Consider the following 27,543-nt stretch of genomic DNA (forward strand, 5'->3'; position numbering starts at 1 on the left):
AGACAAGACAGACTTTTCTGCCTAATGGTTGTTGATAGCACTCCTCGAGTAGGCCATGACCTCAACATCTATTCGGTGTTAGTAAATTTGCGTACAAACCGTCAGCCACCAATACTGTACAATATCATTCCTCACCACAGCACAGCTGAACGTTACAGAGCAACGATCTTATTCCGAATCACGATAACCTCTTGTGAATCCAAATCACTCACAGAGTCTAAAATGTGCAAGAGGAAAGGAAGAAGGTGTGTATCCCTGAGCATCCGTGAGATAATCACTAACTAAACTGACGATGCCCGTGTTGCCACAACTGGGCATGTCACACATTTTCTCTCTTCTAAAAAAATATGAATTGAATGAAAAAAAGACGAAAATTTGAAAAAAACACGAAAATTCGGATTTTGTTTCAGTGTGTTTGCCTTCACAAAAAAACATATGAACCACCTTCAGGATGTATGAGCTAATTGATTACGTTTAACTAACAAAATATCAAGTCAAGTTCTGTCCTCCATAAGGTCGTCCCGAGCTTGTACTTGTTCTGCGCGGTCATCCCGATCCGCAAATAATTTTACTTCCAGTTTTATACCGCATGGTCGTTCCGATCTGATTTCTTTCCATTTTCTTTTGTGTCCATACGATGGTCCCGAGCCGTACCCGTTTGTGCAGTCGTCTCGATCCGCGCTTGTCCACTTTTGACGTAGGACTACGTCTAACCGGAATATATAGGGGATGAAATGGAAATCTAGGCACTGAACAAGTAGGAAAAAATGCAAGATTTGGAACGCTTATAACTCGAGCATTTCTCAATAGATCGCAAAGGTTTTTGCATCAATTGATAGGAAATATATCTACGCATCTATCATAACAAATAACATTTCGTTTTTCTTGAGATAAATAATTGAATATATTTCACAATTATTCAGCATTGTCAAAATGCACTATGTGCCCATTTTTGATTGGTCCATTTTGTGCTCCTCAAATCGTACCGACCAAAACGGGCAACCAGAGCAGCAGCGAAATAGAATGAAGCGCGATTGGAAAGGAAAAAGAAAAAAATTAACGAAACATTGGTCGCAGTCTCACACATGCGTAATTCTCGAGCCAGCCAGTCAGCTTAAAAATCCCCGCTCCGCTGCCGTAACGATCATTCTCATTCAAACCGTACACCACATCGGTTCGCATCACAACACATCAACAAACCAACCCAAGCAGCCATGTCTGGACATGGTAAAGGAGGAAAAGTGAAGGGAAAGACAAAATCCCGCTCGAACCGTGTTGATCTGAAGTTCCCCGCAAGGGTAGCTAGGCCAAGCGCGTTAGTACCAGTGCACCAGTCCACCTAGCCGGTGTTATATAGTTTCGGCCGCCGAAGTGATCGAGTTAGCTGCTCGCTGCTCGCGACGATAAAAAAACCCGCATTCGGAACAGAACACATTCGGTTCGGTGGACATCAAGACAACAGGCAGTTGCAGCGAGTGGCGAGTGGCAAACGCAATCGCAAAACGGCATCAGGTAGCAGAAGAAAAAAGTTTGTTCTTTATACAAACTGCTTTGGTGGCAAATCCAGAACAAGGCGGCATCGAGACGTTCGAAATGGTTTTTTTCAAAACCACGAGTACTAAGTTTTCTAAATTGGAACCATTCCATAAAACACGGCGCTTATCAGGGCCATTAAACCTTTCAAAAAAGAGTTTACGAAATACAGTTCAATGCTTTCTAAAATAATACCCAAAATAATAATAAAACACAAATTGATTTTTTCATAATTTGTTTGCCAGGATCTGATGAGTATGTGAATTTGGCAGTTGTTCTGAGCTTATTGATAGTTGGGGACTTTCCTGATTATTCCATTTTCACGAATTATTAAATTGTTTCCAGATTGAAAGTACAGTAATTTACTATTAGTTCGACATTTAGCTAATTGGACGGACATGTAATGCGACTTATTTAGTTGGACATTTTTGTAAACATAGAGATCCAAATTATGACCCCACATTGAAAGTCGACACTGTACCACTGTCATCGCAAATGTTCAATTACAGGTTAAAATCGCCTCCAATGCGACACTGAGTGGCGCATCGGCACGTCGCATTGAATGTAATTTACTGTACAACATGTCACAAAGCTGGATGAGAAGAAATTTTCCAACTGTGAAAGCTGTGGCGAGTGGCAACAAATCGCTAAACAGGAAGGTTTAGCCGAACAAGATGGGGATATCGAGTGATAACAAAACAATAAACTCTTTAGATTGAAGATAATTTTGTGATCCTGAAAAGGACCCTTTTTAGCCTGCATGTGAATCCAACGAGCGAACAAATCGTAATGAATGTATTTTTCTTTCTTTCTTTCTTTGTTTTTAAAAGGCTTTAAACTTTGCCATCGCTCCCTTTTAACGCTCATTCGTTCGTCTCATTGGACTCGCCCCTCTGGCTGAGTCTGCCGATTTGTCTCCATCCTGTGAGTGTGTACCGCTAGAGTATAAAACACGCGGACCCCAAAAAAATATCTTATTTTCTTTCAAACCGTAAACCCGTGTGGTGCCGTGCCGGAGCACCAGTATACCTAACAGCGATTATAGAGTTTCGGCCGTCGGAGTGCTCGAGTTGGCTTGCAAAGCTGCTCACGACAATCAGAAAACCTGCATCAAGAACAGAGCAGCTTTGGTTCGGCGCTCATCAAGGCAACTTTTTAGTAAGTGGCAAAGTGTTTCTCCGTCACGTCGCATTAAACTGAGACGAACCAGCCCAGGAGGCTGAAAGTCTCAAAAATAAAGAAAAAAAAAACGTCGCATTAAATTTAACTTACTGAACAACATGTCACAAGCTGGATGGGAAAAAAAATCCAACTGTGAAAGCTGTGGCGAGTGGCAAACGCAATAGCTAAACAGGAAGGTTTAACCGAACAAGATAGGAATATCGAGTGATAACAAAAACACAACACCAAAGGTTATTTTCAGAACCATCAACATGTTCATAAAGAGTAAACAGTAAACTAATTCATTCTCAGGTAGATAGGTAGGTATTCACGTAGGAGAAGAAAATAAAACAAATTATTTAAAATATATATTTAACAAAAGCTGTCCCCTTTGTATAGTTCTACGTCACTCCGGTTATGTCCCCGACATTACCCACCCGTCTTTTATTCTACAGCTTCATCGTACGGTCGTCTCGATTCGTACTTAGTATAAAAGTTTTATCTATTTTTATCTTGCTATATTTAACATATGGAACATATCGTATTCCTTGTGCATGTTTAGAGTAACGCTCATTATTAATATATGACCCGTTATCTTGAGTTTCAATGCGTTACTGCGAAGTAATATGTGTTAATGCAATGGATTTACAAAACTGATGTACATCAGCACTTTTTTACATAGAAACATAATGTAAAAAAAAATAATTTTGTTTTGTCACCCTATATCAACCAAAGTATTGAGCTGCATTAATTGAAAAATAAATCATTGTTTCCGGCAACAAGTTTCAATTTTTCATTCACGTAAACCTGCAGTTTAACATGAAGCTTTAAAATTTCTACCAACTTTTATACCACCAACTTAATTTAAACTTTTTTTCAAACGTATAATTTACTTACTGAAAATCTTCATGCCTTCCATGGTAGGATATTTCTGCTACTTGTAGTCTTCCGCTAACGGGGTAGTCCCGGGCTTACCACTCTTGTCTTCATGTAATTTCTAGTTGTTCCCCCAAAAGATCTACTGCCCTTTTGCAAACATACAAACTTCAATGAAAAAAACTCAAACAAAAAAAAATTGGTGGATGTTTTAGTCTCGATTTTGAGGCAAAAACGCATTTTTTTTACAAAAAATGTCATCATTTCGTCAAAAAACAATATTTTGAAAAAATTCTACGTACGACAGGAAATATATCCAAGTTCACGTGAAAAAAATCATTTGTTGAAATCGGTCCACTAGAGAAACTTGTAGAACTCTCACCAGTTCACAAGGCTTTGACTACAAGGGTTCAAAAAACCGGTTGCGGCTATTCAGGGGACACTCCAATTGACACCAATTTAGTTTTTGTTTGTTAAGTAATATATACCTAATAAAACTGTGATATCAGATTAATCATAGTAATTTATTTCCTCGTTGAAAAAAATCGCGAAAATTACATACTATTTATGATGTTCATAGTGTACTACCCCTTAAATTTCTTGCGAGTAGCCGTATAATTTTGGACATATTGAGAGCCCGTAATTTCAAATTCGTAGCGTTGGAAGAGGTATGCTGGGAAGGCTCGACGGTATTTCAATAATCTACCTAAGTTGCAGCAACAAACACGAACTGGAAAAAACTTTAAGAAATGTAATGGTGGCCAATTAACGAAAGAATGTGCAGATTGAAAATGCGAGATTACTTGTTCAACATTAAACGGATTTCATGCCAAATCGACCAGTCATGACCCTCTCAGAACTTAATGAAACTTTCTGCGCCTGAAGATCTTACCTTTTACTCGAAAATAGTAAGTACTACAAAAAATGATCTATGGAAGTGTTTTAGGAAAATAATTGAATTTTAAGAAAAAAAAACTGAAAAAACATACCTACACTGAAAAAAAAAACGATTTCGAAAACTTAGTCGATTTTCTCAAATGAAATGGTAGATGAATAGTAGATAAATATGTGCCTTACAACTTTTCCATACATTGCAACTTTTAAGGCAAGAACATTTTTCTAACAAAAACTTATTTAATATTTTATTGAAATTAAGTTTATTTATTTTTTCAGTGCAGAAAGCCAACCCAAAATAAAAAAATAAAAAATAATAACAAAAATGTTGAATGAGTGTTTTAAATGTTATTTCAAATCAAATGTAATAAATCTTATGACATTTTTTGACATGAAACTCATTTTTATTCATCTGATTTTACACCATGTACATGTTAACTTATATTCTAAGAGACACAATCATCATATCTTTCCTATGTTTACCTAACATTTTGAAGATTTCGGGATCATCTACCGAAATCGAAAACTTTTAGCTGCGATTTTATTTTCATCTACAGGAATAAAGCAATGCAATTTTTGTGTTCCCGATATTGTTTTCGCGTGATTGAATAGTTCCTCGAGTTCACTTGCCTTTTTTGTATGCTGTTCTTTGGACACGTAACAGAAGTTCAACTACGTGATACATTTGTCATTCTGTTAGACTGCCCAATTATAAAGCTCTAGTGCTGTTTGGATTGTGTTTCCGTAATTTTGGGCAAGACTTGCTCTCTTTGCCATTCGTTTTAGAGTTCCTCTTATTGCATCACCCAAAATCGATTTTTTGAGATAACTGTAAATCTCGACGTGTCATGCGATTTTAAAACATTTGGCACCAAAATAATTTTTTTAAAAATCCGATTTCCGGTGATTTTTTGGTTTTTAAAAAAACTGCGACACCAGTAAACGAAGTCCGAATGAGCTAATATCTTGCATAAGACATATTATCGTGCAAATCAACACTTCTAAGCAAGTTCCGAAAGAAAAATCGAAATAACTATAAACCATACTTATAATAAATAACCCAAAACCATACTTTTCGTTTCGAACCCCAAAACAAATTTTAGATTTCCGATTTTTGACGAAATTTTTTTTCGAGATGACACTACATCTCGACGTTTCATACAATTTTAAGACATTTGGCATCAAAAATTTTTTTCTCGAAAACCCAGATTTTCTTGGATTTTTCGATTTTCAAAAAACTCAAACTTTGCGCCACTCTCCCTTTAGTCCGATTGAGCTGAAATTCGGCATAGGGTATTTGTTTGGGGTGGTGAACATTTTTTATGGGGTAACTTTTTGAAATCCGAGATGACCATTTTCATTGGCACCATACTGTATACCCAAAAAATAGAAAAATTTCGAGAAAAAATATTGAAAATTTTTTTGTTAGCCATCGTTTCATGCCATCATACATTGATTCTGCTTTTTGCTTTTGTACAACAATAATCAAAAATTTAGTGAAATGTATAATTTTGTTTTCTCTTATTCGCAAAACAGCTACAATTCCCAAGAAATACAGGGTGGGCCATTTAAAGTGGAAGCATCTGGCAACCCCATAACTTTTGACAGAGATGTCAGATTAACAAATGTCATACCGCGTTGGAAGCGTCATTTCAGTACAATTTTAACCATGGAACAATACACACCTAAACAACGCGCTGAAATTGTTCAGCTGTACATTCAAAATAACTTCTCAATTGTGGCTTTTGGCAAAAAATCACAATGTCTGATGAGGCGCATTTCAACTTGAATGGAGGAGTGAATAAACAAAATTGTCGGTTTTATGCTACTGAAAACCCTCAATTCATCGAAACGCAACCTCTTTACGACCAAAAAGTTACTGTGTGGTGTGGCATTTATGCCGATAAAGTCATCGGCCCGTACTTCTTTGAAAACGAAAATGGAGCAACGGTAACCGTGAATGGGGAGCGTTATCGGACAATGATAACCGATTTTTTATTGCCATTTGTTCGTGAAAATGAATTGGACAATTACTGGTTCCAACAGGACGGCGCTACATGCCATACAGCGGCTGCCACGACCAAATTATTGCGCGAAATGTTCCCCGGAAGATTAATATCGAAAAACGGCGATTATGACTGGCCACCGAGATCACCTGATTTGACGCCTCCTGACTTTTTTTTTATGGGGATATTTAAAATCCAAGGTATACACTGGTAAACCAAGAACCCTGGCTGCGCTGAAAGACAATATCCGACAAGAAATTGCTGCCATATCGGCCGAAACATTGGGCAAAGTGATGGAAAATGCCGAAAAAAGGGCACATTTTGCGGTCAAGGCCAGAGGCGGTCATTTACGAGATATCATAATCAAAAAGTAGTTAGAACAAATCTCCTTGGACCAAAATAAATGAATTTCAAAAAAAAAAATTTTAAAATTCCACTTCTTTACTTTGCTATTGCAAAAACAAATCCTTCCACTTTAAATGGCCCACCCTGTATATTCACAATTGAAACGCAATGAAAGAAATACTAAAAGATTTTAATTGTTAAGCTCATCATGTTATAAATTATCATTGAGCATTTTCCATAAGCTTTTTTTATCGGAAGGAAATATTTTACAGTTTGAAGTACTCAACTACAAGTCGAACGAAAAAATCAAACCCCATAATGAATAATCTGTGAAAATTGTATTTCACTCAATGGCTGGCATTTATCCACATTGCCAATGTTGCTGAATTTACTCAGAAATGGCAAGTCGCGCAACATGCGGAGTAAATTATTCAGCATTTAGCCCCTCCAACGCAAATCCCTCGTTTCATCATGTGTACCAGTAAACAATAGTCTATTACACGTTAAAGCAAAGAGCCAACTTACCGGATGCTAGATGGCGGTGACGAAGGAATAATTTTAACGGGTGCGGGCAATTCACTGAACACGACACACTGGCCGGGCGATAGAAAACGTCTTCTGTTTATCAGCACTGCACTAACACTAAAGCAAATTGGTCGCACTGTGAGGCAGCAACCGCCAGAGCACACATTTGTTTCGTGTTCTTCATGTTCCCGCAATCTGAGCCGAAGTTGTACCGATCACCACCCGAAGTTTGATGGGTGATCCATTTTGTTCAAATTAGCTATTAAGGTTTAAATACTTAAACAACTAATGTAATAGTTTATTTAGCGCATCATCTAGTTAAACCTTTTTTCAAACATAACTCCTCCTAACATGAATAGTGTTGAATATGTGTAAAACTAATGTTATTAGAATATTACATTAACTCAGGACACGGAACAAGTTAACAGACATATAAGTCAAGCATCATTTGTTCAGATGGCTCTACTGGTGAATATAATGAAATATATAAAAGTTAATCTAAATAATCTCTCGTACATGAAATACTAAAACAGAAACACATGTACAACGCAGATACTGAAACGATGGAAGCAGCTCGACAGCAAACAGAAACTTCAAGTCATCACGGGGGACTCGGTGAATGTTGGCTCAGCGGGAAATAGAGAGAAAATGAACTTTGACGCATTACGAAACCTGTTATATTTTCATTTAATCGTTTTTGTATTATTTTTGATGTAGATTTCAGAACGACATTTTGTGCATTGAATATCTACTTTTTATAATACTTTTTTCCCATCACAATTGAACTGATTTTATATCATGATAAGATGGAATGAAAACAGGTAACTGAGTTCAGGCAATTAACCGAAGAGCAGATATGAGATATTCTACAGTGGGAACCCTCGTGCGGTTGACAGCGTTGAAGGATTCCACCCTACTTAGAAGTTAATCTTCTGGATTTATCAACACGATTGAACTAAACATGCGTCCTTAAACGCTTAAGTTCAAAATAATCTATAACCTGATTTGTGAAGTTTAGAAAAAGAAAATCCTACAAACGATTGGTATATCGAACAAAAAAGAGCCTTATTTTCGTGGGTCTTACAATTTATCTGGTAAAATCTGTAACCTCAGCAAAGGTGAAATCGACAAAAAAAACTGGGCCGACAATGGGGTGGCTGATAGGCGGAATGGAGATTATAACATCTATGGAATGGGATCCAGCTATACAGCTGCAACATCGTACTCACACACAAACCCACATACGCGGCGCTCTCTACGCCTACAGAATACATTCAGGATAATTCTCTGCTGTTTCTATGTGCCGATCGATTGAAATGTTTTTTTAAATCCATATTCTTCAGCCAGTCGATAAAAATTTGTAAACGCAATGGAAAGTTAGGACAGGGAAAAGTATGACTGACTTTAATGTACTATTTCCGCCAATTGTTACATTGTCTTGTAAGAAAGCTCTGATGATGAGACGTAATGAGTAAACTGTAAAATATGAGTAAATCCAATGTAAGTAAAATATGAGTAAATCCAATGAAAAAAAAATTGAATGAAATCCAAATCAAAGCGTGGAATTTGATTGTACATACGATAAGTAAATAAGCATGCCAAATGTGGAACAATGTTACTGCAAGAAAAAAAAACCATACAGTAGAGCACCGATTATCCGCGGAGGTCATCGCGGTCGTCGCGGATAACGCAATAAAGGACTAAAGATTAGATGTAGGGTAGGGCGGGGCTAATTGGTCATAGTTGTAAGTTGGTCAGTGACGATATCTTGGAATCTGAGCGTCCATGAAAAAATCGGCTCAAACGTAAAACAAAGGTTTATTGTACGTATTAGCTTTGAGTGTTAATGGAAATCGCTTTTAAAATTATGTTTATTGAATTTTCATGAATATTCTTTTTCATATAAAGAGGGGCTAGTTGGTCATACAAATTGCTCGTTTAAGAGCAACGCATATAAAATTTTCAGGTATGCCGTGTTCCATTACGCAAGCTATAAACAAATATAGAAAGCATATGTTTTACTGCTAAACCCAGTGTATTTGAAACGAGACAACCACCACAAAAACCACTTGCAATATAATTGTCATATGTATATTTTTGGCTGTAAAATTTTCATTAAATATAATAAACGCTTACATTGAATATCAGAACTCACAATAATGCATAGAGTAATGTAGCATACCTGGAAGCTATTTCTATATACTTTGGGACGAACGGTACAAATGTCATCAAAACAAATGCAAGCGGTTGTGCTTCGCAGGGATGCCAGGTGATTGTTTTCAAAAGTCTTGACGTGGTACGAGAAAATGTCACCATAATATCGGAGGAAAGTTCTTCACACAAAAACGGAACTGTGATAACTCTATTTGCTTATTTCAGCTTTGTAATTTTGGTTGTAACTCAAACCATATCCATGAAACTAATTGTAGAAAAGGTATGAATACGGAAAACCGTCAATTTGTGAAGTGATCGTTTAAAAGATCTAGGTTAATCTATTGTATAGTAGGGCCAAAATAATAGAAATTCAATGCCACAATCTTTCGAATTTCCGAGCGCAAATGTGTCTTCTAGAGACAATGTCTTCTAGAGACAATATGTATCCAGACCGCTTCGTTCGCTGAGACTTTAGTCCCTACTTTTTTGACGATATTTTCGGCCAAAAGTTAGAATTTCATGGAAAAAAAAATCCACGTACGCTATCATACTGAAATGTCTTCACATATTTCATAATGTCTTCACAAATGAAGACAAATGCCTTCAAAATGAAGACATGTCTTCAAACCTGCCATCTCTGGTTCGCCACAAAGTGGAAGAGAGACGAAATCGCTAGAAAAGATTGTCTGACTAATTTTCAAGGATGATAATTTGAAATTTTCATTAATTTGTATTTTACTTGCTACATGATATTAGTTAACTGTTTTTGTTTTGATTCAAATAATTAATTTATAATGAAGGAAACTTCTAATGGAAAACGCTTATTATTTGCTCAAAAATAACATGCCTATTATTGACCAATTTACCTCGTGTGTGGGGTTAGTTGGGCAATTCATCCTGAAATATAAAGACGTTAAATAAAAGAAAAATGTCGAATAATTGATTCTTTAGTTATTTTCCATTGACAGGGTCAAAGATAAGCTTCATTGTGATACATAACATTCTAACGCAAAACTTCGTACTGCAAAGTTATAACCAAATTTATTCAAAAATGACCAACTAGCCCCGCTCTACCCTATACACGAAAAACAATGCGGCATTGAAACTATGTTTTACTAATACTGAAATCATTCAACTTTAAATCTGTAAGATCGTGATCAGAAAGCCATGACCAATGAAAGTGGTTCCCATGGTCTAGTGGTAAGCGTTGCGCTTGCCAAGATGGGGGCTTCGGGTTCAATTCCCATTCGGGTTAGAAATTCTATCGTCATAGATCGTTTTTCTGGCTTGCACTGGTTCAGGGGAACAGTCTAGGATCTAGTGAGATGAGCAATGGACGTTACCAGTCCCCAAGAAAAGCCACGAAAACCCGGAAACAGCTGCTCTGAGCGAATTGATGTCGCTATAAGTGCGATTCACATACAACATCCACGTCACGTTCACGTCCCGTCACGTCACGTTACGTCAGTTATTCTACCATGCAATTATTATGAAAACATTCACATACACCGGCAACGTAACGACCCGTCAGCATACCTTCAACGAGAACGACAGGTAGGATTTGTAGAAAAGAACAATTGACGGAGAGGAACGGTTCCTTGGGTTTTTGTCTGGGCTTTGTGTCTCGGCTTTTGTTTTGATTTTGGTTGTACAGTAATTTACATCTAATTCGACATTCAGCTAATTGGACAGATCTGTGATGCAACACGTTTAATTGAACATTTTTACCTCTAATTGGACATTTTGTAAACATTGGGTTCGGGGCCAATTTATGGCCCCACATTGAAAGTCGCCACCAGTCGCGAATGTCCAATGCCTCGTGCCTCGGCATGTCGCATTATAAGTAACTTCTTGTACTTTTTATGCCAACATATCTCTTAGTTCCAAATTTCGGAGTGAAAATCATTCGCGACTAGCTGAGAGAAATAGTATATATTAGGCTGTCAAAAAAGTCATGCGGTATTTTTTTTGAATTTTCATTTGTTCATAAAATTAGTTACAATCATCTGTTTTTCATATTTGACTTATGCGCCATTTTGTTCGATGACTTGTTCCCAACGAGATGTCAACTTCATAATACCCCTGTTATAGAAGCTCGCTTCCTTATTGGCAAAAAACTCGGATAGCTAGTTTTCACAGGCCTCTTTTGTGGCTAACTTCTGACTACCTAGCTCGTTCGTCATGGACAAAAACAGGTGGTAGTCACTTGGTGCAAGGTCCGGACTATACGGCGGATGCAAAAGAACCTCCCATCCGAGCTCCCGGAGCTTCTGGCGCGTCACCAAAGAAGTGTGTGGCCTGGCGTTGTCCTGATGGAAGACAATGCGGCCTCTGTTTATCAAAGATGGCCTCTTCTTCATGAGTGCTACCTTCAAGCGTTCCAGTTGTTGGCAGTACAGGTACGAATTGAGCGTTTGGCCATAGGGAAGCAGCTAATAATAGATTATTCCTTGATAATCCCAGTGGAGGCGATCTGGCGTAGTGGTAACATCCATACCTCTCACGCAGAGATCACGAGTTCAATTCTCACTCCCGACATTCTTCCAAAAGTGGAAGTAAAAGTGATGAACCAGCCGAAATGTGTTGAAAGTCACTATAATAAAGAAAAAAAAAGAAAAATTGATAATCCCACCAAACACACAGCAGAACCTTCCTGGCCGTTAATGAGGGCTTGGCCACCGTCTGAGCCGGTTCAGCGGGCTTCGACCACGACCGTTTGCGCTTCACGTTGTCGTAAGTGACCCACTTTTCATCGCCAGTCACCATCCGCTTCAGAAACGGGTCGATTTTGTTGCGATTCAGCAGCGATTCACATGCGTCGATACGGTCAAAGATGTTTTTTTGCGTCAACTTGTGTGGCACCCATACATCGAGCTTCTTTGTGAATCCAAGCTTCTTCAAATGGTTAATAACGGTTTGATGACTTATCCCCAGCTCTTGGCCGATGCTACGGCTGCTACTATGCCGGTCTTTCTCGGCTAATTCAGCGATTTTGTCGCAATTTTCGACGACAGGCCTTCCGGAGCGTGGCGCATCTTCGACGACCTCTACACCAGAACGAAAACGTTGAAACCATCGTTGTGCAGTGGAAATGGAAACTGTATCGGGTCCATAAACTGCACAAATTTTATTGGCAGCTTGAGATGCATTTTTGCCTTTGTCATAATAGTACTGTAAAATATGTCGGATTTTCTCTTTATTTTGATCCATATTTGCGACACTATAACTCACGAACGACTTAACCAAACAAAACACTGTCAAGGACTATATTATAGCTCGCAAAAATACCTTTCCAACAAGCTATAGTATGACTCGATACAATGAATACAACTAGAACTACGCGCTCACAACGACACCTCGCGGAAATACCGCAGGACTTTTTTGACAGCCTAATATATTATTATTGTTGAATAAGGGTCGGACTACGGGGTTCAAGCATTTAAATTCAATGATTTTCATTGAATTTTTCAAAATTTAGGACAGATTCTAGGTATGTTGGTTCGAAAGAGGGCATAGCAATTTAAAATTTTTCACCTCGCGGAAATACCGCAGGACTTTTTTGACAGCCTAATATATTATTATTGTTGAATAAGGGTCGGACTACGGGGTTCAAGCATTTAAATTCAATGATTTTCATTGAATTTTTCAAAATTTAGGACAGATTCTAGGTATGTTGGTTCGAAAGAGGGCATAGCAATTTAAAATTTTTGTAGGTGGCGACACCATGAATAACATTAAATAAATCATTCGTTTGACATTTGACGTGACGGGCTGCTGGAAGCATTGACTGCATGTGTGAATTGGTGGAGACGTAGACTGAACGTAGACGTTCTTCTCCGTAACGTTCTATGTGAATCGCACAATAAGCGTCTTTGCCTAGTCCTGGTGGTACTCGGGACATAAAACAGCAGTATCACGATAGTACTTCTGCGAGATAGTGGGGTTTGTCACAGGTCTTGCAAGCCGCGCCGATAAAAGCACCAAGCAACGAACGATACACAAGAAGATTCGAACCAGATCAATCGACATAGACCCAGGAGACGAAAACGAACTAACGATTGGAAACTCGGGACGTGGAATTGTCGATCTCTCAATTTCATCGGAAGTACTCGTGTGCCTTCCGAACTATTAAAGAACCGCAAATTTGACATCGCAGCGCTGCAGGAAGTGTAGGAGTGTTGGTGTGTTGGAGAGGATCTAGTACGTACGTTTCGCGATGATCATACCATCTACCAGAGCTGCGGCATTACAAACGAGCTAGGCACAGCTTTCATTATGATGGGCAATATGATGAAGCGTGTGGTGCCAATCAACCCAAAAATGTGCAGTTTGAGGATTAAGGGCAGGTTCTTCAACATCACCACCATCAATGTGCACAGCCCTCACCTTGCAAATCTCGATGATGACAAAGACGAATTCTACGCGCACCTGGCACGCAAATACGAACGCTTCCCAAAGCATGACAAGATCATCATCGGAGATTTCAATGCTCAGATCGGTAAAGAGGAGTTCAAACCTGTAATTGGTATGTACAGCGCACACCAGTTAACAAATGATAACGGCCTAAGACTCATCGATTTCGCCACCTCTAAGAAAATGACCGTACGTAGTACCTTCCTCCAACACAAATTCTTCCACCAATACACTTGGAGGTCACCAAATAAAACAGAATCTCAGATCGACCATGTTCCACGACAACGACCACGATCGCATTTCGCGGACATAACTGACGTCAGAACCTATCGAGGCGCCAACATCGATTCGAACCACTACCTAGTGATGGTTCAGATGCGTCCAGAACTCTCCGTTCTGATCAACATTCGGTACCGACGCCCGCGACGGTACAATCTCACGCGACTGAAACAAGCAGATCATGTTATGTCCGACGACGATGTCGCCGAAAACTACTCACATTCGCTTGAAGCTGCACTGCCGGAAGAGGACAAAATTAACGAAGCTTCTCTTGAGAACTGTTGGAGCATGACAACCATGAACAGCGTAACGGAGAACATCCTAGGACAAGTGAAACGAAGAATGCGATACGAGTAGTTCGATGATGAAGCAAGTGTTAACACGAGAAGAACACTGCGCGGGAGATAATTCTGCGTCGAACTACCCGTCGGAACGTGGAATGATATAGACAGAAGCGGAGACAACAAACCCAACTCTACAGGAAAAAGAAGCGCCGCCATGAAGAGGAGGAGTGTGAAGAACTCCAACAGCTGCACCGTTCTCATAGCAGAACTTATCAAGATGGGTCCGGAAAAAATCTTGTAATTGTCAGCATCGGCTGATTGTCAGAATTTGGGAAACAGAACAGCTACCGGAGGAGTGGAAAGATGGGGTTATTTGCCCTATCTTCAAGAAGGGGGACACGGCTGTTACGAGACGAGCATGGTGGTTAGACCAAATGGAGCATGACATGGTGAGCACGGGGTGTCCGCGGAATTGGAGAGAGATAGCCACTTGGTTGCAAAATAGCAAAAGCAGAAGCAACTTGAATATAACGTCAAATATAAAAATGGCTGCTGCTGCTGGAAAATTGCTGCTGAATGGAAAATTTCATAGAAAATAATTCACACTCTCGCAAATATTATCTCACACCGCCAATGCTGATGAATGTACTTCGTCATCGTATCTTCATCACCACAATCAACGACGACCAAAGCAGGCGTCGCATGGTGAGTCGCGCAACATGACGTGGAGTGAATTATTGAGGTTATATTCCACCGACCCACGTACGTCCTTCCCGGGAAACAATAGTATGCAATGCGTTACAGTGACGAGCGAAGACTTACCGGATAGCAGATTACGGTGTTGTTGAAATAAATAACTTCAGTGGGGTCAAGCAAAATTTTGAACACAAGGCACGGCCCGAGCGGCCAAGCGCGTCTTCTGTTTAGCAGTACTGCACTAATACTAACAAGTTGGTCGCACTGCGAGGGAGCAGCTGCCAGTACATGTTTGCTTCGTGTTCTTTGTTTTTCGTTATCCAAGCCGAAGTGCTGCCGATCACTACCCGAAGTTTGATGTCTGATCCATTTGGTCTGAACAACATATTGAATTTAAACTATTTATAATAATATATGAATGAATATTTAGAGCATTTAGTAACATGTAATTAAATGTATTTTAGGCGTTTTACGAGCCTGATTATTCCTAATATAAGTTTTTCACATATTAATGATATTAATTTAATTTTTCATTATATTACATTAACACAAAATGTCGGAAATGTTGACAGGACTCATCATTTGTGTGAGGTTGAAGAAGTATCAGGCGCTATTTGAAATATAAAATTTAACCTGTCCCGTGAAGCGAAACGCGAAGTAGAAATACACGGAACGGAAATACTGAAACGAGCGTAGCACCTCAACAGCAAGCAGAAACTTCAAGTCATCAAAGGCGATTTTGTGAGCGTTCGCTCAGTGGGAAATGAGGAGAAAATAAGAATGAACTTTTGCGCATTACGGAACCTGTTATGCTTTCATTTGATCATTTATGTGTTATTTTTTCAACGATATTTTGGTGCATTAAAAAACGATTGTTCATTGCGTTCTTGACGTTAACGTACAGTCAATCGCAAAATTGAGTATACAACTCGTGCGGGTTTGTTATCGTTGAGTTAAAAAATTAAAAAATAAATAATTGAATGCGACTTATGTTCATCGTAAAATCGATCCATTTTAATCTCATGTAGTGATAATAAAAAATCAAAATGGTTACATTTCTACTTCATGTTTAAAATACAAACAAAAAATCTCAAATTAAAACGTTACAAAATTGAGTGTACAGTTATTTTTTTTCTTGATACGAAAATAGAAATCAGTTCAGAAATAGTGATAGATAACAAAAATCAATCTCCCAGTATTTGGTATGGCCCCCCGTTGGCGTCCAGCACTTCCTGCAAGCATCTAGGCGAGATTTCTGGTCACTGTAGACGAAAGTATCTCCGAGTTCTCCGTAATCGTCGTTTTGAGTTTCACTTCGTTCCCTGGATTTGGATGGATGGATGGTTCTTGATTTCCCACCATGTATACTCAATAGTGTTCAAGTTCGGTGATTTCGGAGGTGTTTTGAGTTGATTGGGACATAATAGAGCAAGCATTCCAGCACCACGAAGTCAGTTTGCTTCGGGTCATTATTCTGTTGAAAGTGGTAATCACGAGGGAGACCAAATTCTGACCGGGAGACTGCAGGTTACGTTTCAAGAAGATCAATTAAGCCATCTTGTCCATCATCGTATCGATAAACACCATGGTTCCAGTTCCAGAAGCCGCCAATGTACCATGCATTATCTAACTACTGCCGCAGTGTTTTACCAAATGCTGAATCTGAGGCACCGCTCTTGGTTTCCTCCACATCATCTGTCTTCCATTCGATTCAAAGATATCGGCTCATCCGTATAAAAGACCTTGTTCCAAAACTCCTTAGGTCTATTTACATATGCCTTAGCAAAATGTAGTCGTTTTTTTCATAAACACCTTTGAGATGATATACTTTTCACAGCCAACACGACCTCTCAGATTGTTCCTGTATGCTGCTCTCCGGTCAGTGTCTGCGCAGACAGATCTTCCAATGATGCCGGCTACTTCGGTAGTCAATTTAGGAATGGTTTTTTAGGGTCTTTTCGCAATGTTCGAACAATTACCTGTTCATCATTAGAAGATGGGATCCGTTTGCGTACTCTACCGGGAGATTTTCCATGGTTCCTTCGTATTTCCACTTGTTTATGATTTTATTTACTGTAGAGTTGGTTCTTCCAACAGCAGCTGCTATTTTCTGCAATGTCTTTCCACGACAATTCATACTTATTATTATTGTACGTGTTATAATTTCTGCTGCTTTCCTCTAACTTGCCATTTTGATAAAAAAAATCAAACATCAATAAAAAAACACTGCCCAGGCAATGGTTAAGTGTTGACACCAATCATTGATGAAAAAGGGACGCTAATTCGCAAAGAAACTTACTCACAAGACTAATTTGTTCTGAGAAATTTAAGGTGAACACTAAATTTTGCGATGCCTAGAATAGAGAGTGTTTTCAATTAGCAGATAACTTTTCTCGAAATTTTATCGCAAGTACAGCTAGTTAAATGTGTGAGTAATAAATATGCATCAAACTATCAATGTATTCACAATATTTTATACCAAATAAATGGGAAGTATCGTCAAGTAGAATACTCGTGTATAGGTCTGACAGATCGAGCATCAATGGCTGAATTAAAAGGATATTAAAACTGATTGAAGTTGAAGAAAAAATATTTTCTGGAGTTTTTCCACCCAATTATATATTTTTTTAAAATAAATACCAACAACGCCTAAAGATACACAATAGCAATAACACTGAGACGCGCACAATCCAGAGTACACAAATTACGATCTTCGCGCGAGTATTGGAGTGTTAAGAGGGGTATTCTAGTGTAGAGACACGAATTGCTTACGTTTTTTCGAGCTCTGTAAAACTAAAACAAAGAGTATTTTTACGATCCATTATATCATTATTTATTCATCTATCTTTTAACAACAAAACAAAAATTGAACTAAGAAAAAATATTCACAACTAGAATAGTTACAAGCTGATGAAGTTAGGGGGTTCAAAAAAATTGTGCCATGGCGTACACGATTCCAACCCCTCTGGTTACCTGAAACAAAAAAATCGAACAGATTCTGAATCAGTAAAGATGCCGCTATCGCATGAACATCTTTTCTGAAAAAATAGCGGCTGTTTGAAAGAAAAAATGCGGTTTAAAACGTTTATTCTTACGTTTCCCGATTCTTTAAAAATAGTAAAATTTTAAAAATATCATTTTTCGAGGTTCATGCGATAGAGAGATGCCTGCAGATTGTATCCATATGAATTCGGCACGAATCGGTTCAGTAGAACTTGAGTTATCGTGTACGCCAGTTTGAGAAAAAACGTATCTGAAGTTCATTGCCATGGCCGTACCAGGATAGATACCACATCACTTAAATGGTTCTAACTCGATAAATAATGAGATTTTCGATAAGTCCTTTCTAGGGTATATTCTTGAATGCCTAAACTATAGAAATATGAATGAACAAAAATTTGTTTCTATTTCAAATTTCTAGACTAGACTACTGCCTCAAAACAAGTAACATCGGATATCAATATCAAAATATAAATTTAAAAAAACAAATAATATTCAAACAGATTAAAAATTCAGCATATAAAATGTGGAAAGGTTTATATAAAAATGAGAATTGGCGGACAGAAAAGTAACCGATAGGAAAAAACGTAAATTGTATTTTGTAATTTGTATTTAGAAAAGAGGAACCAACTATACTGCTCCGGGATTTTATTCGCACCTTCTCCTGACTCATGCCCAATGTCCACAAAACTGTTCGTTAGACACATTACTTTTTCGTATCAATCTTGCCAACAACAACCTCTGCGTTTGTGGCCAAGGTTATCACGATTTCGAGCACGTTGTTCTGTCGTGCGATGTGTATTTTGTCACTAAATCGAATTTACAATACTGCCTTCGGGCCCGAGGAAGACAGAATAATATGCCGGTGAGAGATGTATTGGATCCGTTTGACCTTGATTACATGTCTCAAATTTATGTTTTTCTTAATGTTATTGATTTTCGTATGTGATTGTCCTTATATTCTTCTACTCTCCTTTCCTTCTTTCGCGAGCAGTCGGTTCTCTTCTTATTAAAAGTAGAATAAATTGAAATGTAAATAAATAATAGATATAAGAAGAGATTGAAGAATTTAATGTTATCATCAACATTGTTACAATCACCTTATATCATGTCCTTTTCCTAAAGAAAAAATGTCACCCTTCTAAACTCGAGTCGACAGCGAGTAATCGATTTCCTATCTTATTAACACGTTGAGCCCAGCGTCGGTCCCTAGGGGCCGACGTAGAGCTTTTTGGTAGGAAAGCGCTGATTGACTGGGACTGACAGTTACGAAATAAGAAAATAAAAATATATACGGTTTGTTTTCGGATGTTTTACAAAATGTGACTACTTTCTAGTCGAATCTGTGACTGTTTTCTATTTATACAATAAGTATCTTTGTAGGCTGGAACCGACACTGATATTGTGCAACCGTTCTTGATGCGCGCTGAATGGGAAGCGCAGGAAGAAAAAATCGGGACTTAACGTGTTAACCATTGAACTAAGGAAAAATGTTTATTCAAATTAGTATAAAAATATAACTAAAAGTTTGGCTTTTCTTAAAACTATGTAAAAATGCCTGTAAAAATAATCGTATCGAATAAAAAAATTAATTTCATCCACATTTTAGAGTTAAATCATGTTTATTTGGTTCATTCAAACAAGTTATATGACTCCCATTCATGTTTCGGCGAGGCGATTTCTGAACTGTTATGTCCGTTGTATATGTAACTTCAGGGAGTCGACCTTGGGATAAAATATTGAGATCCGGGCAACCGATTGGTCATGAATCTTTCCACCAAAACTCCATATTTTCATCAGCCAGTGTTGAGTCCGATTAAATGTAAGGCAATGCGCCTCATTCGGTTGTAGAACAACGTGTTGCTCAGAACAAAAGTAGGCATCCATACGGGAGAGCACCTGGTTTTTCAAAATACCAAACTTAACTTGGTTTGTGTTGCTCTTAGTGTCAACATCAGTAAACACAGGAGGTATTATGAAATCATGAGACGCCACCAAGCCAAAGATCGTTACTCTAGCAGAATGATTCGTTTAAAACTTGAATTTTTCCATTCTCTGGAAAATCTTAGTTTTTTCAAGTGATACGAACCAATCTTTGTGGGGGTCTTCGCAGCCACACTGGTTGCGCGTTTGCTTACTAAGCGATCGATCATGAGTTCAAAATTCAGGGCCCCCAATAGTCATCTTTGTGTTGTTCTAGAATAACTACGTTCACGCAACAATCATCAGTGATGGAGATCGATCCACGGTCGAATGAACTTAAAAACAAAAAAAAAACGCCTCTCTGGTTTCGAGATATGTTATGTAAAAAATTCTCAGCTTTCCAAAAAAAATATTAAAAAATATAGCGCCTTTGGTCCCGAGACCATGTCCAAACCAAATACAATCAATAATATTTAACGAAAACAAAATTCAATTTTTGCAACTCTGGTATTTTTTCAAAAAAGATCAGCTAATTGGCTTTAATAAAATACCATCTCTGATATCGAGATATGTTATTTAAAATATCGCTTTTCAGAAAAATATGAAAATATATAGCGCCCTCTATGCTTAACCGAGAAAATTATGAAAAACTGAAACTGAATCAATAATTACAAAAACTAAAATCAATTTTTTTTCCCAAAAGTAATTTTAATTTTTCAAAGAGAACTAACTCATAAGCTTCATTTTGATATGTCGATCATCTAAATCGGCTCAGTAGTTCAAAAGTTATGATTTTTTTTCAAAAGTCATTTTTAGAAAAAAGTGGAAAAAAATGATTTTTCGGACCACCCTGAAACGGAAATGGTCACCCCCAAAAAAACGAGTCTAATGGTTTGCAACAAAGAACAAAATTTCCATTTTCCACGAAAATCTGAGAACCACTATATCGGTTTGGCATGGATGGGCTGTATATAGATAGGTAAATGATTTTGGTTTGTCCAGTCGAATATATGATTATGGTTTGTCCACTTTTTTGAATGCTCTAATTCAGCACACCTTTGTCAAATCAGGTATTCGAATGTTTCAAAACATATAATTAAAATTGTCTTTTCATGATTTATAGTTATTTGTATAGTATATTTTTACGGAATCACATGTTTTAAAGGATTATAAAATACACCATCTATTGGTGTTAATGCGCCCCTCATTTGAGCTAGCTTTTAATCGATCACCAGATGATTATTTCGCACGTATTCAGACCATTTCTGGATTATAACACTTACAAATATTGTAAACATCATTCTTGCACACCATTCGTATCAGATTTACATAGCTAAACCATTAAATTAACGCATTTTGATGAATTCAATTATGATAATGAGTTGTCCAATTCAATAATGTTGTTTTGTCTACATGGTTTCTATGGCAACCGCTTGGCGCGCTGCAGTTTGTTTATTGTGTCCTTCGCACATAGCAGAAATAAAGTTTCTCTATGTTGAGTGTCTTGAGATGAACACTTTTAAAATGCCCAAGAAAATGCGATATTCTGAAGAAAGCCTAAATTATGAATGGATCAATATGATGACAGCAAACTCAAGCAAATATGCAATATGATAAATGCAACATCTAAGGTAAATGATTTTGGTTTGTCCAGTCGAAAATATGATCATGGTTTGCCCACTTTTTTGAATGCTCTAATTCAGCGCTCCTGTGTCAAATAAGGCCTTCGAATGTTTCGAAACATATAAATGAAATTGCCTTTTACATAATTTATAGTAGTTTGATAGTATATTTTTACGAAATCACATGTTTTAAAGGATTATAAAATACACCTTCTATTTGTGTCAATGCGCCCCTCATTCGAGCTAACTTTTAATCGATCACCAGACGATTATTTGGCACGTATTCAGACCTTTTCTGGATTACAACACTTATAAATATTGTAAACATCATGCTTGCTCACCATTTGTATCAGATTTACATAGCTAAACCATTAAATTACCGCATTTTGATGAACTCAATTCTGATCATGAGTTGTCCAATTCAATAATGTTGTTTTGTCCACATGATTTCTATGGCAACCGCTTGGCGCGCTGCAGTTTGTTTATTGTGTCCTTCGCGGATAGCAGAAATAAAGTTTCTCTGTGTTGAGTGTGTTGAGGTGAACACTTCTAAAATGCCCAAGAAAAGGCAATATTCCGAAGAAAGCCTAAATTATGAATGAATCAATATGATGAGAGTAAACTCAAGGAATGATAAATGCAACATCTACTTGTGAACTCGAATGTTTTCATTCAAAAATGGAGATTTCTAAAACCGGACAAACCATGATCATTTTTTGGGCAAACCATGATCAGAGATGGTCAAACCATAATCATAATTCTTCTTCAAGGAAAATCGTTGAAAAACATAGAAATTTTAATAATTTCAACACCTTATGGTAGTATTAGCAACTAGAGACTTGGGGCTTTTCAACAAACCCAAACTAGTATCGATTATGTGTGATTTTCATGAAGAAAAATCGATTTGCATTTACTAGTTGCGTAAAAACATCCCAAATTGGACAAACCAAGATCATTTACCCTACTTGAGAATTCGTGTGTTTTCATTCAAAAATGGTGATTTCTAAAGCCGGACAAACCATGATCATTTATTGGTCAAACCATGATCGTAATTTCTCTTTGAGGAAAATCGTTAATATACATAAAAATTTGAATAATTTCAACGCCTTATGGCAGTATTAGCAACTAGAGACTTGGGGCTTTTCAACAAACCCAAACTCGTATCGATTATATGTGATTTTCTGAAGAAAAAAAATCGATTTGCATTTACTAGTTGCGTAAAAACACCCCAAATCGGACAAACCAAGATCATTTACCCTACAAAATTTGCTAAAAAAATTACTCCAATTTTTCATCTTTCCAAATGGTTTTCATGATTTTTTGGCATATAAATCTGATGCAGACTTAGATGCATCAAACCTGATATTGACTGTTCAAATCCGTTGCTCCGTTCTCGAGTTAAATCGTGAGGAACGGACACCAAATCATTTTTATTTATACAGCCATTCCATGTGAAACCGATACAATGGTTATGAGATATTCGTGAAAAGTGGTAATTTTGTTCTTTATCACAAAACGTTGGACCCGTATTTTTGATTTTTTTTCGTTAGGGTGAACATTTCAATTTTAGGGTGACTTCTGAACTACTGGACCGATTCAGATGATCGACATATCAAAATGAAGCTTATGAGTTAGTTCTCTTTGAAAAATTAAAATTACTTTTGGGAAAAAAATGATTTTCGTTTTTGTAATTATTGATTCAGTTTCAGTTTTTCATAGTTTTCTCGGTTAAGGATAGAGGGCGCTATCTATTTTTATATTTTTTCTGAAAAGCGATATTTTAAATAACATATCTCGATATCAGAGATGGTATTTTTTCGTTTTTGTGATATGATTTTCAAATTTAAGATGTTTTAAGTCTTCGTTCAATATTCCTATGTTTAATCGGTTCAGTAGTTCAAATGTTATAATTTTTTGCAAAAAGTCATTTTTGGATAAAAGGGGAAAAATGACTTTTGGTCCACCGGTTAACTTTGAAAAATCATATCTCAAAAACGAAAAAAAACATCTCTAATATCGATATATGTTATGTAAAAAATCCTCAAGGAAAAGTATAAAAAAATATAGTGCCGTCTAGTCCAAAGCCATGAAGACAACGAAAAACAACTACAATCAATAATTACGAAAACAAAATCCTTTTTTTTTGCAAATCCAATATTTTTTAACAAAAGGCTAGCTCATTGGCTTCAATGATATGTCGATCATCTTAATCGGTTCAGTGATTGAAAAGTTATATATTTTTGAAAAAAGTCATTTTTGGGAAAAAGTTGAACAAAACTATCACTTTTCATGGAAATCTGAGAACCACTATATCGGTTTGGCATGGAATGAGTGTATATTAGGGTGGCAGCGAAAATGGTCATGTCAAATTTCAAAAACCGACCATGTACATTTTGTTTATTGGCGCAAGAAAATTACCTGTGCAAAATTTCAGCTCAATCGGACAACATTTAGGGGTGCCTCAAAGCTCTCGAACTTTTGATTGTTTGATCCTCGAAACCCTCCCATGGGAGGAGTAGGTAGATCTGGTGATATCTTGAAAAAAAAATTTGGTCGAAAATCAACCTTTTGGGACTTGAGCATAGGTGGCCAGAAAATCAAAACTTTTAGTGCTTTGAGGCACCCCCAAATCATGTCCGATTGAGCTAAAAGTTTGCACAGGTCATTTTTTCGGTCAATACACAAAATGTACATGGTTGTTTTTTTAAATTCGATGATGAATTTTTTTCCATACATCCATTGCCACCCTACTGTATATAGATGTAATCAAAAAATGTAAACAGTTTGATAATGTATTTAGAGTCTTTGAGTAATAGCTCACAGTGAAGAACAAATGAAAAAATAAGTATTTCACAAACTTCCGTAATAAGTATTTAACGTAACTTCCTTTGATTTGATCCCTTCCATGAGGTTTCGCACAGTGGTAATATCACATTTCATAGACGCAGCACCCGAATTCTTTTTGAATTCTTTCATGGTCTCGCGTCCCATACCATTCTTCCTGAATATCCGCTTTGCGATGACCCAGTAGCGTGCGATAGGACGAAGCTGTGGACAATTCGGTGGGTTGATATCTTTTTCAATGTATTCTACAGCATTTTCTTGTAGCCATTTTAAACTTGCTTTTGAGTAGTGTGTAGATGTCATATCCGGCTAGAACAATGGAGGGGTACTATGCATTGTATATAATGGGAGCAATAGTTTCTACAAAAACTCAGTGCGGTGCATATCGGCATTAATTGTTCCTTTGATCTAAAAGGTGGATGACTTCAAACCGCAAGAAAAAATCGCCTGCCACACGAGCAGCTTCTGTCCTCTTTCATATATGTTTCGCCATCCATCAGAATGCAAACGTCCGGATGCTGCAAAATTCGATTGTATAGCTTTCGGACTCTATTTTTCGCTCGAGGCTTTTGTACAGCAGTGTTTTAGATGTTTTGTGTACCTTATACTTCTTATTCTTATTCGTTGAATCATTGAAATATTTGTTCTAGCCTTTTTCGCTAAATCACGAATGAACATAGATTTGTTGATAGGGTCAACTCAGTTCCACTAGGAACCTTACCGCTATTGAAGAAGAAAAAAAGAAGAGCAAGAAGAAGACACGGATGCCTTGAAGATTCCGATAATCCTATTTAAAACTGCGCTGAGGTGAGCGTACGTTTCTGGGCTCATTCCTCTAACCTGTCCGTATTTCCATTTATAAGTCCATTTAACCTGCATCGATCAAAAAAGGTGTATTTTTGATGCATAGTGTATTTGAGTTCATCAAAAAACATTGAAAAACACTTTTTTTTTTGCAAAATATCTATCCGATTAATTAGAAAAACAGTACACTGAATTTCAAGGAACATGAGCTTACAGAATACAATTGAAGTTCATCTTAACATGTCCGTATTCTCCCCACCTCCTCGACATATCATGATATTCATTCTGTTCATAAAAGTTCATACGTACTCACCGTATGAATGAAATCCGGTAAGCAACTGTATATCGACGATCTTTAAATTTACAGGAAAATAGCTTGAAAAACATAGAAATTTTAATAATTTCAACACCTTATGGTAGTATTAGCAACTAGAGACTTGGGGCTTTTCAACAAACCCAAACTAGTATCGATTATGTGTGATTTTCATGAAGAAAAATCGATTTGCATTTACTAGTTGCGTAAAAACATCCCAAATTGGACAAACCAAGATCATTTACCCTACTTGAGAATTCGTGTGTTTTCATTCAAAAATGGTGATTTCTAAAGCCGGACAAACCATGATCATTTATTGGTCAAACCATGATCGTAATTTCTCTTTGAGGAAAATCGTTAATATACATAAAAATTTGAATAATTTCAACGCCTTATGGCAGTATTAGCAACTAGAGACTTGGGGCTTTTCAACAAACCCAAACTCGTATCGATTATATGTGATTTTCTGAAGAAAAAAAATCGATTTGCATTTACTAGTTGCGTAAAAACACCCCAAATCGGACAAACCAAGATCATTTACCCTACAAAATTTGCTAAAAAAATTACTCCAATTTTTCATCTTTCCAAATGGTTTTCATGATTTTTTGGCATATAAATCTGATGCAGACTTAGATGCATCAAACCTGATATTGACTGTTCAAATCCGTTGCTCCGTTCTCGAGTTAAATCGTGAGGAACGGACACCAAATCATTTTTATTTATACAGCCATTCCATGTGAAACCGATACAATGGTTATGAGATATTCGTGAAAAGTGGTAATTTTGTTCTTTATCACAAAACGTTGGACCCGTATTTTTGATTTTTTTTCGTTAGGGTGAACATTTCCATTTTAGGGTGACTTCTGAACTACTGGACCGATTCAGATGATCGACATATCAAAATGAAGCTTATGAGTTAGTTCTCTTTGAAAAATTAAAATTACTTTTGGGAAAAAAATGATTTTCGTTTTTGTAATTATTGATTCAGTTTCAGTTTTTCATAGTTTTCTCGGTTAAGGATAGAGGGCGCTATCTATTTTTATATTTTTTCTGAAAAGCGATATTTTAAATAACATATCTCGATATCAGAGATGGTATTTTTTCGTTTTTGTGATATGATTTTCAAATTTAAGATGTTTTAAGTCTTCGTTCAATATTCCTATGTTTAATCGGTTCAGTAGTTCAAATGTTATAATTTTTTGCAAAAAGTCATTTTTGGATAAAAGGGGAAAAATGACTTTTGGTCCACCGGTTAACTTTGAAAAATCATATCTCAAAAACGAAAAAAAACATCTCTAATATCGATATATGTTATGTAAAAAATCCTCAAGGAAAAGTATAAAAAAATATAGTGCCGTCTAGTCCAAAGCCATGAAGACAACGAAAAACAACTACAATCAATAATTACGAAAACAAAATCCTTTTTTTTTGCAAATCCAATATTTTTTAACAAAAGGCTAGCTCATTGGCTTCAATGATATGTCGATCATCTTAATCGGTTCAGTGATTGAAAAGTTATATATTTTTGAAAAAAGTCATTTTTGGGAAAAAGTTGAACAAAACTATCACTTTTCATGGAAATCTGAGAACCACTATATCGGTTTGGCATGGAATGAGTGTATATTAGGGTGGCAGCGAAAATGGTCATGTCAAATTTCAAAAACCGACCATGTACATTTTGTTTATTGGCGCAAGAAAATTACCTGTGCAAAATTTCAGCTCAATCGGACAACATTTAGGGGTGCCTCAAAGCTCTCGAACTTTTGATTGTTTGATCCTCGAAACCCTCCCATGGGAGGAGTAGGTAGATCTGGTGATATCTTGAAAAAAAAATTTGGTCGAAAATCAACCTTTTGGGACTTGAGCATAGG

The 27,543-nt window shown here is 37.1% G+C and overlaps 1 protein-coding gene across 4 annotated transcripts in view; it reads right to left on the reverse strand.

The window, feature by feature from the left end:
- LOC129767894 (microtubule-associated protein futsch) overlaps positions 1-27,543 on the reverse strand; it is a 99,924-nt gene that overhangs the window by 36,934 nt on the left and 35,447 nt on the right. Inside the window, exon 1 of one of the 4 annotated variants that reach the window (XM_055769148.1) lies at positions 15,293-15,406. The exons of 2 other annotated variants lie outside the window; for them this stretch is intronic. The gene's annotated coding sequence lies outside the window, so the exon portion shown is untranslated. Of the gene's footprint in view, positions 1-7,340; positions 7,482-15,292; positions 15,407-27,543 lie in introns of those variants that run through there. One more of the 4 variants, XM_055769152.1, reaches the window with a different exon arrangement.

Source organism: Toxorhynchites rutilus, chromosome 2 (genome assembly GCF_029784135.1).
Source record: "Toxorhynchites rutilus septentrionalis strain SRP chromosome 2, ASM2978413v1, whole genome shotgun sequence".
Classification (NCBI taxonomy): Eukaryota; Metazoa; Arthropoda; class Insecta; order Diptera; family Culicidae; genus Toxorhynchites; species Toxorhynchites rutilus.